The sequence below is a fragment of the Anas platyrhynchos genome, chromosome 3, assembly GCF_047663525.1.
Source record: "Anas platyrhynchos isolate ZD024472 breed Pekin duck chromosome 3, IASCAAS_PekinDuck_T2T, whole genome shotgun sequence".
Classification (NCBI taxonomy): Eukaryota; Metazoa; Chordata; class Aves; order Anseriformes; family Anatidae; genus Anas; species Anas platyrhynchos.
The window spans coordinates 4833034-4848055 of NC_092589.1; the positions used below are offsets into that span (position 1 = coordinate 4833034).

General features: G+C 43.2%; 1 protein-coding gene and 1 long non-coding RNA gene across 5 annotated transcripts in view; one reads left to right on the plus strand and one right to left on the minus strand.

Moving 5' to 3' along the window:
- Window positions 1-15022, plus strand: part of CCDC85A (coiled-coil domain containing 85A) — a 185526-nt gene that overhangs the window by 70199 nt on the left and 100305 nt on the right. The gene's annotated exons all lie outside the window — the stretch shown is intronic.
- On the minus strand, window positions 979-3702 carry LOC110352612 (uncharacterized). The gene is made up of 2 exons (XR_002401823.4): window positions 3592-3702; window positions 979-3472 (listed from the first exon to the last, which is right to left on the minus strand). It is a non-coding gene; the product is annotated as an uncharacterized lncRNA (long non-coding RNA).

A 15022-nucleotide genomic window follows, 5' to 3' on the forward strand; every position in this document is an offset into this window, starting at 1 on the left:
GTAAACAGAAGCAGGGCCTGGCCAGTCGGAGAAAGGCATTGCTTAATTATTAGAAGTTTAATCATCTTCTGAAACATGAACAGAAAGATAAAGAACAATGTGAAAATGATGGCATTTCAAGGGAAGAAATGAGTCCTAGGCACAGGATGATAATATGCTGTAGAAAAAGGGGCATTCAATTTCTTTCTGCATAACAAAAATCCAGCAGCATGCTTAATTCTTGCAATAGGTCTTTGTAGCATTTTGAAACCGATTTGCTAACCCCTTATCAGTATGACTGCTGCAAGGAGTTAGTTTTCCTCAGCATTCAAAGCTGCCTGCGAATGTCTCACAAAGATGGCACCTCGTTTCCTCAAAAAAGTGTTTTTGAGGAACAGGAAGCCTGGGTTATGAGGCAGATTATGAGATGTTCTACTTCAGTAACTGACAATTCCCTGGTCTAAGAGTCTGTCTTACCGAGAGCCTGATCCAAAACATATTGGAGTCAACAGGAATGCTTTCATTGACTCTATAGGTGCTGGCTCAGCTTCAGCTTGCACAGAAGACGGTATTTGCTTTTTGTCAGAAACCACCACTTTCCCTCGGTTTGAAGAAGCGAAATGGATTGGGATGGGTGGTTTAGAGATGGGAGTACAATATTATTGTATTTCATCTGATTGCATCTTTTAACACTTTTAAATGTGGTGTATGCAAACGAGTGTGAATTTTCTTTAATGCCTGTAATGAAAAATATGACCCGTGCCTATTCCCTACCATCCCCAATTACTCTAGCTTGCTTTTATGTTGTTGGGTTTGTTTGTTTGTTTGTTTGTTTTATTATTTTTTTTATTTTTTGTTTGTTTGTTTGTTTTTTGTTTTTTCATTTGAAAGCCACTGTCAGTTCTTGTTTTCATTTACATTGCCTTTAGACTCCGGTGTTCCACCAAGTATTGTGTGATCTCCATTTAAGGCACTGTACCCAATTTCTGCCAATTGCACATTGAAAACAGCTGATATTTTCTGCCTGGTGTTTGCATGCAAATCAAGTGCCTTAAACAAAACACACCTTTAGAGCTTTTGTGTTTCTGGGGCTGGAGGAATTGAGGATAGGCAGGCTGGGCTGGGGCAATTGCCCTCCTACTGAAATGGGTTTTGGTACAAATGTGTGGTGCAACTGTTTCAATCAATTTGATATATAAGAAGATGTAACTTGAAATAAAAGAAAAAGAGTAAGACTGTGGGAAGCGTGAATTTTGGATTCGTATTCTTTTTGCTTAGGAAAATTTGCCTTTGGCAAATGAGCTTCTTGCTTCACCAGAAGTGTAGGACCAGTGCAAAATGGGCCTGTTGTCCCTCTGGAAACCGTAATCTTTTCCACTGTGTTTTGTATACACATGGGCCAGACCTCTGTATTCAGTGGTAGTTTTTGTAGTAATTCAAATGAGAACTGCTGTGTTATCTTTGTGACAGTGGCTCCAACAAAAGGGTTTGGTACGTGTCTGTACATGAGTCATTCAAGCCAAGGTTTAAGTTCACTCCTTTAACCTTTATTAATAAAAAAGAAGGATTATTTGGCTAGCCAGGGTAGCAGAACACCCGTAGTTCAGTGGTTATAACACAGAGAAAAGACACTAAAGAAATACTTGTCTCAATCTGAGTATTACCAAGTGTGTTTCATCAGTTTCTTACAGCGTATGAGGACAGAAAATGCTTTCAGAAATTGCCCGTTTCACAAGCTTTTAGGACTTGCCTTCAGTAGGGCATTATCTCATGTTTCCATGGAGCCGCCCAGCCTGAAGGTTGGGGTGTTCATAATGTAACTGGCCTATCTTTGTTAAAATATTTTTCCTCTAGCCTATGATACTCCTTAACCAAGGTGTGTTTGTGTCACAGCACTGGGGCGTTTTGGTCAGAAGCCTGCAGCTGCTGTACGCACATACCACAGAAATGCTTTGCATACACTTACGGGTTATGAACAAGGGAACACCATAGGTTTCTTCCCCTCAAAAGGAACATAAGTCACGCGATAGTCCAGCAGCCATCCTTCCAGTGTGTCTGGAAAATCATCTTGACATTGCCAGTTGTTTCCAGAAAGAAAGTGGAAAGCAGACAGTGCCATTCCAGAGCATGGACCAACTCGCTGTCCTCCTGCAGATCCTACGGGAGAGGCTGTGCCCGCTGCTCTCTGGGGATGCGGCCGGTTCCAAGAAGTGTGATGGGATTTTCGCCACACTGCTGAGACCTTGCTGGAAAGGGGAGCCACCTGCTCCCCCGGCTGGTGCTCCTGGAGTCACTTATGCTTACCGAGAGATGGATGTAGATGGTGGTCAGCAACTACCCCGAGGCCCATGCTGAAGCTTTGTTGGGAACCGACCCCGAACCATAGCCCTTTTCTGGCCTGCTTCGTAGTGGCAAGGTGAATTTAGTGCAGCCAATTCAGCCAGCTTCTTTTTGCATCTCTCTCTTGGAGGAAGACAAGCATTGGTCCTTGCAGATGGACATGAGAATTAATAAATAACAACGACAAGAGGTCAAAGGATTTGTCCTGCAGCAACTAATAATGATATCTTTGTAGAAAATACAAACGAGAAGACCGGACAGCCATGCGGGCTGCAAGCTGCGGTTGTGTAAGATCGAGCTGAAGCAGTCAGGGCCGTTAACCCTTCCCCGAGCAGAGCTGCAGAGCAGCTGCCCTTTTCCCCACGACCTTGGGAAGCCATCAGCCCGCAGTGCTCCCCTCAGGGTCACACGTGGATGCCGCATCCGGAGTTAGGACGAGCTGCTGACAGCCTGGGCCAAGCGACCCCTGTCTCCTCTCACCCGTCGCCAGCGCCTTGCCATACTGCGCACAGCTGTATCTCTGCTAATGACACATCAGCAAATTATGTGTCTGTTGGGCAAGAGCAGACTTTCATCCTCAAAGGCCTTCATAAATAAGGTTGTGATGCAGAAAAATAATGCTTGCTAGTATCTCTGTCTTGTAGGTGAAGAAATTACACGAAGATCTGGCACTGAAGCCGGGATGATGTTTGAGAGCTCCTGCTTGCGACACACACGTGGGAAAGTTGCTAGAGGACCACGTACGTGGGGAAGTTTGACCCCTATAATGCTGCCAAGGACAGCGAGGTCTTCGGTGGTTTGCTTAGCAAGCGTTAGTCACAAAAGCATCTGGCTCAGCTCAAACCTGTAGGTTGCGCTTTCTCAATAAATAAATAAATAAGTAAGTAAAAGATGAAAGAGAAGGAAATAGCAACACAAAGTCCTTTTTGCAGGAGGGCCTGCCTCTCTTTCTGCTTTCCTCAGCCTGTTGTTGTGTAAATCACTCTGTTATATCCAGCAAATTAACTACACACACTGCAGCATGCTGAGGGAAGTCTGTTGTGGATTTATCTATTTAAATAGGAGTGGAATATAGTGCCACTTCATTTAACCCATCCTCGGTGCTGCAAGAGATCCCAGGAAAGTTATTCAGCAATGATTTTAAATCCCATCCCTGGGAATTAAAAAAAAAAAAAAGTAGCTTGGGACTATACAGTTGGAGGCTGTAGTCACAATAAAATCCAGGAAAAGGTTATTTTACCTGAATTTATCGCTTAGCAACCAAGAACCTACCTCCTGAGATCCCTGTTCGTGGGTTACCAAGTAACTGGCTGTGACAATTACCAAACAGCTGTCCCAGGAATCTACATAGCCTTTAACCTCCGTCAGCTGAGAGATGGGCTGATGACAGCTAACAAACAATAGAAACACACCCTAATATTTTATTTAAGAGCTGAGGGAAGCCACAGCTGTATGGTTCATTCAGCCAGCTGGATTTAACTGCTTCGAACCGCGTGGCGTGGCTTCAGGAAACTGCTCTGCAGTCATGCCCTGTGTTTAAAGAGGTGCTGGGGGTTTATTCCTCCGAACTTTATCTCTGATAATTGAATCCACGCTATCAAGACAGGTTTTGCTGTTGTGTAGGAATGTAATTATGAAGGGTTTTTTGTTATTTTGTTGTTGTTGGCTTTTTATTATTATTATTATTATGATTCTATTTATGCAGCTAACGGTTTACAGATTTTTTTCCATTAATTTGTTGTGTTGACATTGGGGTTTAGGGAATGTAACTGTTCCACTAATTATCAGTGAAAGGGAGAACATTATGTATCAAAGCAATAAAGGAGCGATTTCAGAGGGAAGAAGTATAAGTAAGCCTGGTAAAGCAGAATTAAAAGAAAAAGAACATTGAGCTCGAATATCAAGAAGAGCTTCTTGTAAATGAGATGGATTATGTTTGGGGGTGGTTTCCCAAAGGAAACAAGGGGAACTGCAACCACCAGTGTGTGCAAGTAAGCCGAGGACAGTGTAAAATGCTGGAAATGTTGGATAGACTAACGCAGGTGTCAGTCCCCGTGGAAATGGCTTTTTTTTTTTCCTTCCATTTTTACTTTCCATGATTTTACAACGTTACAAGTAGCAGTCAGCAAACCTGCCACAAATTGCAAATACACCATTTTGTGCTGGCACTTCAGATGCCCTGAGCTGGGAGAGATTTATGGACATGCCTCGTGCTACAAGTTCTCAGGGGTTCCTTTTAGTTTAAAATAGAAACAGGAAAAAGGGGTTGGGAAGCTAAGGCCCCGTTCACGTGTACAGATCCCAGGCACAAAAGCTGGAAGAGCAGGGAGCTCTTGCTTTCTCTTTCTGCAGGCTTGGTACAGGTATTGAGGGGCAGAGCATTTGGAAATCAGTCATCTTGCTGCTGCTGGCCTTGCTCCAGCATATTCTAGCTGAGATATCATGGTGCAGTCTGGCATCTTCTGTGTGCTGCAAGAGCCAGCTCAGGAGATCTTTCACTGGATTTCCACCAGCACCAAGTTCAAAAAGGGAATTTTCTCCTGGCTGCTTATGGTAGAAGCCTCATCCTTCTAGAACCTGGGGGGTGTTCTTCAACTGGTCGAAGTGGACTAGATTTAATTTGTTTAGATCTGCATTGTTTGGTTTTATACATCATTTTTAAAGCATGGCTGCAAAGCTGATAACCTTAACCTTTTCACTGCACACAGCTGTACTTATTGTCAGGTACTTGGGCTGAAGAGGAATTTTTGGTTCCTCAAATAGGTTGAAAAAAAATCAACCCAACAAAAGTGCCCCACCAACCCCATAGCCACATCAGCACCATTTCTCCTGGTGCAGTAACATCTCTGGGGCATGAGGGCATCCTGCTGCACGTCCTAATCACCTTGTCTTACAGATTGTGGAAGGACCACATTGCCAAAATTGTTGTTCTCTTTGGTGTTGGAGTGTCATTAAGGAGCCCAGGTTATTGCATTGCCTTCTTGTTAACGTGTAATGGGGAGAGCTGGTGGCCTGTGAGCTTGGGTTGGTGATCTCAGAGGCCAGTTCTTGAGTTCATCATGCAATGTTATTTTTCCCTGTTTACGTTTAAAAACAATACTCAAAGAGCGTTAGGTCTGCTCTCTAAAAGTACCTTAAAGGAGGCTGTAGCAAGGTGGGGCTTAGTCTGTTCTCCCACATGCCTGGTGACAGGACAAGGGGGAATGGGCTAAAGTTGTGCCAGGGGAGTTTTAGGTTGGATGTTAGGAAGAACTTCTTTACCGAAAGGGTTGTTAGGCATGGGAACGGGCTGCCCAGGGAGGTGGTGGAGTCACCATCCCTGGAGGTCTTTAAAAGACGTTTAGATGTAGAGCTTAGGGATATGGTTTAGTGGGGGGCTGCTAGTGTTAGGTCAGAGGTTGGACTCGATGAGGGCAGAGCAACGGCAGGGTGATGAATCTTAAACTTGTCACTGCCCAGAGCATGGCTCTTCTGCTACATTTGTGTGGTCCTTGAGCTCAGTACCAAAGGTGCTTTTGCTCCTAAGCTGCTTACTGCCTTGTTTGGGTATGAAGGGAAGGGCAGGAGATGGCAGTGACAGTCTTACTCTCACCCTGTCCTGCTACTCATTCGTCTCTGGGGGAGAATTGGGATGCAGGAAGGCATTGCTGGGACGTTCTTTCTGTCTCTTGATGACAGAGCATGGTTGTCCTGTTTTCTGGCTGGTAGCTGGTTGGTTACATTGACAGATGTTGCAATGATTCTTTTGGCACTATTCTGTTGTGCTGACTGTTCAAACAGGAAATTCATCTTTTAGTATTTGCACATGTTAAATGTTTGTTTTAGTAGGAATCGCTCTGACAGCGGGCTGGTCAAACAGTATATTTTTGGAGCAGCAAACTCTGGAATTCTCAAACTCCTCGTTGTCCCATAGGTCTGCTGGTGCTTGGCCTGGAGCCCTGTTCCACGAAATACCACAGATCTGGCTTCTGAGGAGAGGAGACGTGAGCTTCTGAGCTCCAGGTTGCTGCTGTTTCGCTCTCAGGATGACGTGTTCCTGCGTGTGCTCGATGGCACTCAGTTCCCATCATAGCATGGTGCAGGACTTCGTGAGATCAAGGAGGGTTTGCTGTATGATGGAGTCTGTGCTGGCTTTGTCCTCCCTGAAGTTCACAAAGATTTGGTTTACTGAGGTGGCCTCTGGTCTAATGTTAGCATGAGGAAACAGGGAGGGGGTTGTAGCTTGTGCTAGACACTACAAAGCAAAAATGTGCTCAGGGAGCATGGGAAGCCTTCCTCCCAACAAGGACTAGCTGGAGAACTTGCTCTGACGAAGCTAAACCTCCATCAAAATCGCTCTGGTGATAATTCCCATTTCAGGTGACATAATCTGAAGGAGGCTTCTCCCTTCAAGAACGAGCAAATGCTGGTGTGATTTAATGTGACGCATTTTAGCTTGTTTCCTGACTTTTCATCAGTCAAAACTGGGCATACTTGTTTGAGAACCGAAAGGTGTTGTGTCACTGAGTGTCATGGCATTAGAGATACCCTGGCCGAGATCTGTTGTGCTGTCCTTGGGATGAAATTTATAAAATGTCAGCAGCTATAACATTTACTTCCGTAAGTACACCCTCTATGCTGGAAAGACGAGCGTATTATGAGACGTAGCTGCCTACAGACTTCTGGTGCATACGGCGGAGAAAAGGTTTAATCTGGTCAAGACCTCTCCAGACCCCTTCACTGTCGCTTAGGAGGTGAAGAAACAAGTGGCTGCAGCTCGCATGTGAAAGCTGCTTTGTGTCTTGCCAGCCTCTTGGCAACACTTCAGAGCTAGAGCTATTTTGAGTAATGGAGCTTGGAAGTGGAAAAAGGCTTTGTGGCAAACCTAGCATATGCATTTCTGAGAAACACATTCAGTTCCTATATGGTTATTTTTGTGTAATTTGACAGGAAAATTCGAACATCGAGGAGAGCATGTTCAGGTGAGTCAGATTACAGCTCGCACGTGTATTTGCACCCAGAAGTTACCCAATTGCATGAGTAACTGAGTGCAGAAATGTTTTCTGGTTTCTGCTTACAACAGCTTAGGTATAAAATCTGTGCTATTTATGAGTTTATATGGAGAAGAGAAATGTTTGTTAGCTACTGGATCATTGAAAATGTTACACCTGCCAGAAGGCAGAAGATTCCTTGAGAATCCAGTGCTGATTAGCACTGATGAAATACAGGAAATACAGGGAAATACATCTTTCAAAAACTGACACTCGTATGTTTTGGCATTTGGAGCAATGTTGTCGGTTTGGATCTTGCACTGATTGCTCACCCATTAGTTGGATTTTGATGTGTGTAATTTGTGGAGCTTTACTATTTTGCGTTCTTTGACAGTTTTACCGATCACCATAATTTTAGTCTCCTTATCTTTCTATCTTGATTGATTAATTTTCTTCTCATATGTGCTCATCCTAATCTGAGCAACCATGCCACTTCTGGAAGGGGCACACAATTTCCTAAAGAAACACCAGGGAGTTCTTTCCATGTGTGTCAAGTGAAAGTGCGTTGCAGGAAAAGGCACCGTCTTTTAACAAAGTTTGTTTTTAAGCTTGGAATAATCAGGATTTGAATGTTATTAAAGTAACATTTTTTGCAAAAAGGAACTGGATTTATAAAAATGAACTAACTCTTCAGCCAGACCCATTATGAATTGCAAAAGCAGCTGGGAGATTTGGCCCAAGAATCAAGTTTTTTTTCTTTTTTTTTTCTTTTTTTTTTTTTCTTCATCAGAGTTTGTAATAGATTTGGAGGGACATAACATTTATTTCTTATTTCTGTGAGTTTCAGTCCAGGCCTTGGAAAAACCCATCTGACAGTGAGTTTGTTTGTATACTTTAAATTTTTTCCTAAGTGTGCTAGGCTCATTAGCAAGCCTTGGAAAAGGCACGCTTTGTTAGAGCTAATATGGAAAACAAGATACTAAGGGCTCAAAGCTGTCCTCAGAATATAAATAAGCATACCTTGCTTTGGACCAGGTTTTGACCACCGTTATACTGGAACCCTTGTTTCTGGGAGAGTTTGCTAGGAAATGCTGTTCCTTCAACAAATTTCAACAAAAAAAGGGAGGCAAGTCCTTTTTCCTTCCTTACATGGAGCAGCTTGGTTGTGCTTTAGCCTCAGAAGAGCAGCACAGAGCCCTGTGCGGCCACATGCAGAGGGGCAGTGACAGCTCAGCACTGGTTTCACTTGATGCTTTGCCCAAAGTCACTGCCCAACACCGTGTGAATGCTATAGGATCCCCTCTAGTGTGGTGCCCAAACAAGAAGATGCCACTCAAAATTATGTTTCAACGACTTAAGCAATAAAATGGTCTGTGACATTGCACGGAGCAGTTGTCTCTACCTGAGCATTGTTTTTTAATGATTTTTTTTTTAATTAAAAGATTGGATTTGAGAATTGTGTATGTATGTAAGTACCACTCACCCTGTTGGCACAAGGTGGCTGCGTCTTCATTAATCACAATTTGTACTTCCCTGTTAAGCCAAAGTCATTTCTATTCACTGCTGAGCCTCTTGGTGATCACTTAATTCCAAAAGCCCAGCTGTTAAATAAAAACAGAGACCACTTCAGGCAAGGCTTAAGCCAAGGTTATGGTAGCACTAGAGAACATAAAGAGAGCAGAGCTGCAACAGTGCTGGAGAACTTGGGGTGTCCTGATTTGCTGCTTGAGGAAAACCCAGTCTCTTGAGGCATGGCAGAAAACCTCATTCAGAACATGCTCTGGAGCTCGTCTCCTCCAGCTGTTGCAGGTACTTGGATCTTTGGTTCTTCGGCTAATCACAGAATCACAGAATTTCTAGGTTGGAAGAGACCTCAAGATCATCGAATCCAACCTCTGACCTAACGCTGAGTCCCCACTAAATCTCTAAATCAGTGCTTGCATGAATCTGAGCGTGGCACCAGGCAGCACCTTCGCTGATTGCTGAAATATTTAAGGCTGCTGCAGTACATGTGGCAAACCCTGTAGTAACATCTCATGATCCTGTTCCAGCTGTAAGGAGGTTTTAGTGTATTCTATCTGCCATAGCAGAAACATTTTCATCTTTACAGAATGCTTATTTTTGCAGGGTTCATCACCTTTCCCCATTACACTTCATCTGAAATCACATTTTGTGGCATCATTTAGTTGAAGTGGAGATAACGATATTTTATGATATTAAAGGACAGCTAGAGAAATGTGAACCAACCCAGGTAATCTGTGTTGTGCATGTATCCTTAGCAACTTTAAATGGTCCAAAATGGTGCCTTTTAATATTTTTTACGGTCTCCACTTTGTGCTGCAAAATTACATTTAGCTCGCTACAGCTGCATATCAACTTTTAAATCTTCATGAGCACATTTTTTTTTTCCGGAGTTTTAATTTCAGGATTAAATGTTGTCTCACCTTGCAGTAGTGTGGAAGTGCACGGCTTATCATTTGGTGGTGTTGCCTAGAAGTGTAATCCTCTCTGGACTGGAGGAGGCTGCAAGAGAGCACTACTTCCCTGCCTACAGACAGCTCCAAAGTTGCAGCAGCGCAGGTCTTTTAGCAGTGCAATTAAACAACCTTGCTGGATGCTGCCCTAGTGCTCCAGGATCGGCAGAATTTGCCTCTGCGTTCTTTGCTGAAGAGAGGAAATCTTCTTTGGCTGGAACTAAAACAAAGCGGAGTCTTCGAAGAGCATGAGGAGCATACGTGGCTAAGCGCACAGATAGCAGAAGGAACGCTCTGCCCCAGCAGTTTGGGTACCCTCTGTGTATTTGATTAAACCTTTCACTTGTCAGCAAAGCTCCTCCTGAGTGCATGAGCAGCAAGTCACTCCTTGCTGCTGGGCTTTGCAATCTCAGAGAGCAGCCTCCCTCACTGGATTCGTATGCACTACTACGTCTTAAATTGGTTAATCCAGAACCAACGCGTCTGGAGCAAGCAAATTCCTGAGTTAACTGTCAGTTCTGTCTTCAGCTCTCCGTGGCATACAGGGTTGCTAGCCTTCACTGAGCACTAGTGTCTTTGTTTTCATAATAGCTGTGTGAGATGAAGTGTCAGTCTTCCTCTATTTTTAATTGGTCAATTTGTATTCAGGGAAATTACACAATTTCCCCCAAAAGAAGAGGTGTTCGCATCCATGTCAGAGAGGTCTGTGTTGTCAGTCACAGGCCAGGCTTCTTCCTCATTTAGTTTGCTCCAAGTAGGTTTTAGAACACTTTTTATAAGAGAAAATAAAATTTCTTGTACTTAGAGACTAAACTACCTGATTCTGAATTGGTATTTATCTGAAGAAGTTCTTTTTGTATTCTTGAAAATCTTAGCCAGAGTTGGATAACTGAGAAGGCTGGGCTGGGACCTCTCATTACACATTAATTATTACTACTGTGATTGTTCCTTCTACAGAAGTCATGCAAAGCTCTCTCCCATAATGACCTCCTGACTAATGCCACGTTCCTTCACAGAAACCAGCGTGCAGGAATTATTTCTTAAATGCTCTGATTGCTCCTCTAATCCATATTTAATGGATACCTAGTGATGGAGGATAGCAGCAGATGCAGCTGGTGGTACTGTCTGTACACCACTGTACCTTGGTTGCTGTCTGGGCAGCGGCAGCGCTCCAGAGCAGCAGGGAGAGGGAAGGACGTGGTGGCACCAACAACTAGCAAAAGGGCCGGGGACCGACGGGCAGGGAATTAAACCCTGTGCAGGATGTGGCAGCAGGCGTGCTGAGGTGAGGCACCAAGGAAGTCGTGCTGCAAGTGCCGCCTCGAGAAGCAGAGCTCAACACTGCATGTGTGTGAGAGAGCAGAAGCACTGGCCCATGCAGGCTGTGCTGCTGTGCAGGCGCTGCAGGTGCGTGAGTCCCACATGCTGGCTGCAAGCTGAGCCAGAGCTCAAGAGGAAGGCAGCGGAACACAACCGGTCCTGCTGTGCCAGGACTGCTCGGGAGGACGGCACCAACATCCCCCTTTGTTTCTCAGGTCATTGGGGTCTGCTGAAGACATCTCCCAGGAAAACCTATAGGTGAATCTCCGGACTCTGCTCATTAATGTTATGCTAGTTTTATTTTCTTCTTTGTCTTCTATCACTGAGAACGAAGTAATTGAATTAGCTGAAAAGAAGGATAAGATAAATTGGCTAAGAAGAATTAACTGTGTGCACCTGAGGTCAGCAAGCTCCTAGGAAATTCAAGGTGAGAACTGGCTGGACAATAAATGAGATTTAGCAGGAGGATACCAAGTTTGCTGGAGAACCAAGGGATAGAAATGCATATGACAAAGTACCCATGAAAACCTGGAGGCTTCTGAAAAGTCTGGGCAATTCCTCTGTTTTAAGATGGGAGAGCTGCACTCACATTCTTTCCAACTACTTCGTTTAATCAAGGGAACTTCCCTGAAAGTTAACTTTTCATCCTTGTGTGAAGAGGCTTTGCCAGATAGATATTTTTCCTTCTGTATTCATATTAAGGTAGTAAATTGTCTGTCCCTCTGTTCACTTGCTAGCTTTTATTTTTTTCATGGTTGCTCTGTAATTTAAGTTCATCTTTCATGAAAACCATATGTTGGATTAAGGATAGGGTATTATTTTCGTGCATTGTAATACACTCTATTACCTCTTCCATTATAGCGCCATGTAAAAGTAATTATTATTCCATGTGTCACTGTGAATACTTTTAAGATTCTTTAGGTCTTCTCTAGCAGGAGCTGATTTCCATTCTCGATTAACTGCTCTCATTCTTTTCTAGATGTCAGAATTAGCTAAGTATAAATATTTTATATAAAGACTTTTTAGAAATATGAAAAATTCATATTAAGAATGATTTTAAATTGAGTTAGATTGCAATTCACAACAATAGTAAGCTAATTACAGTAATTTATTTTATACATGAAGAAACCTAAATAAACATAACTAAGTAGTAACATAAAGAAAATAAATTCTAGTCTTAAACAATAATGCTGTAAAACGGACAAAAGAAGCAGTTTATACATCTGCGTTTGCTTTGACAGCTACACTTGCTCTTTTGGACAAAGGTTGAAACTAGTTGGCTTTTAAGAATTTATGAATTAATTTTTTGCAGCTGCATTAAACTGATTGTATTAATGCCCTAGGAAGACTTCGTCTGATAACTTGGTTAATTTTCTCTTTCCACCAAACCTCAGCTATAGCTGTATTAAATAAAAATACAGAAAATGGTATGGTAACCTCACCATCTGCTATACAGCTTTGCTTTTTGTTCTGGAGTTTGAGTTGAAATACATTACTTGAAATTGTGGGTTAAGTCGCTGAAATTAGATGGGACCCCTGCAGCCTAATCCATAGGAACCAGCCAATTCTTTTGAGTTTTCTGTGTTTGATTAGTTGTACTGTAATTAAAGAAATTACCAATAGTCTTCTGTCTGGATGTGATTAACTCACCAAGTGCTCATACCTATATTCTTTAAGCATCTCCAAATAATTTAAGGCCTCATTTATGTTCCTTAATAAGGAAACAAATGAAAATCGTCGACAGCCCTAATGCTGCGGCTTGTGTTACAAGCTGTTCTATATTGTGCCTCGGCGATGCCTGGTCAATTGTTTCTGATTAAGCTGCATTTTAATTAAAGAACTAGAATGCTGTTTTTATAAATGAGAACGTGCTTCTCAGTACAGCCAATGAACCCGGAGAGGAAGAAATCAGATAAAGATGAGCTGTGGGAGCAAACGCGTTCCTCTGTGCTGGCCCTGCACACGCCTGGAGCTGCGGCTGGGACTGCCTCAAGTGTGGCTGAATTTCTCCTGGGCTCTCTAGGATCAGTTTGCATTCAGGGAGGTATAAAAAGGAAAAAAAATAAATAAGTCGAGAAACCTTTTTTTTTTTTTTTTTTTTTGACTTTTTGATGATGATAACCTTATCTACATATATAAGGCAAATTGAGGTGTTTTGATAGATTTGCAAACTAAATGAGCAGCAAGTTGCAAATTTGTGCTTACGCGGGATCTCACTGGAAAGAACGTCTTCACAGACTGTCCCCCCAGCAAGGTGCTCCCTGACTTCTGTGGGAGCAGCAGGGAGAGTCTGTGGGGATCAGGAGAAGCAGGAACTGATCCCCAGCCCTTTGCTGCTGCTCTCTGGGGCTTGGCTGAACCCGGAGCCCTGTCCTGCCCTGCTGGGGCAAGCTTGTCCTCTGCTCCAGGCCAGGTGCCCAAATTCAGCTGGGGCATTGCTGCTGCCATCCCACTGCCCCTGGGCTCTGCACTGCTCTCCAGGTTTTGTGGTTTCTTCCTAATGGTGAGCAGCAGAAGGGGTCGGAGGAAAAAACAAGTGAGTTTTCTCTCCGCGATGGGCAGCACCTGGGGGGATAATGCATGAGTGCAGCTGCAGCTCCGCTTGGTCCCTGCCGAGTGCCGGCTTTCAGCAGCAGCCTGCGCCCTGCTGAGATAACACAACAGCAACGTCGCGACACATTGTATTAAAAATAATCTAATTTTCTCCAGAACAGGGCAGAGAAGGGCTCGTGGAAAGGGGCAAATGAAGAAGGACTGATAAGATGTTTTTGTTTCGTCTGTCAAATATGTTCTGGGAATATTCCTGCGTGTTTTCACAGTAAATGAATTTCTTTATAGGCCTGGATCTTGAACTGTGTCCGGCACATTATCGAGGAGATGTAGGTCCCCTGTGATCCTGACACTCCTACAGTCTATCATTTAACTGTTTCTACCTGCAAAACGAGGATAAAAGTAAGTTAACCTTTTGTAGTGTGCACATTAGTGCTCTTTGCTTAAAACAAGCAGTGTGGAGCCTCACATGTCAAAATGCAAGGGACAAATGACATGAAATGTCACGGCTTTCTGAAGCATTCTGCACTATTTTGGATGTGAGCACAAAGCGCTTGTGTGTCAATTCTAGAAAATATTTCAGAAATAGATGAGAGTCCTATAAGTGGGTTTGGATTACGTTTACTATTAGCTACTAAAATATCTATTAAAATAGGTGATGAGGGATTTGCTGGGGTTTTTATTTGCCAGAGCTTTAATATTTGATCTCAGCATAATATATATTATACGTTTATATTTGATCTCAGAATTTTTCAGTGCACAAACCCTGTGCTGTCTCACCAAAAAAACTAATTGGTAAGAAAATCAGCCATCCGTGGAGAGCAGCAGTGTTTTCTTGGGACTTGATAGATCACACTGTCCACGTTTCCTTGGCTCCTCCACAACCACGTGCTGCAATGTTGCTTGCACCAGAATTTGTGTTATTCTGGAATATGATATATAGTAAGGGGCTTCTACAGTAAATAGAATTTATGGCTTCATTTGCTGCAGCATGCAAATCAAAGTTCTCTCTAGTATCGTACAGAAAAAGCTGCTCATGCAGCATTTGTCATTAGTTGTTGATTGTCCTCTGGCTGTAAAAATAAGCAAGAGATTAGCAAATAATTAAAATTGTGTGGGAAACGATACTGTCTTGTGCAAGATACCACATCATGCATCTCCCCTTAGCATTGCGATAATTGAAGGTTTGCTAGGCTTGAGGAGCTGCTGTCAGAAACGCTGGGCTCCCGTAAGGCTCAAAGAGCATTTGTTATTTGTCGGGGGTTTGTCACTTGCTGTGGTTTTGAGCTGCTGAGGAGTGAATAGAATAGAGATGCTGTGGAAGTCCCACGAATGTTGTTTGGCTCCAAAGCCAGCAGGATGTCAAAGCTGGAAAAGCCGTGGTGTGAT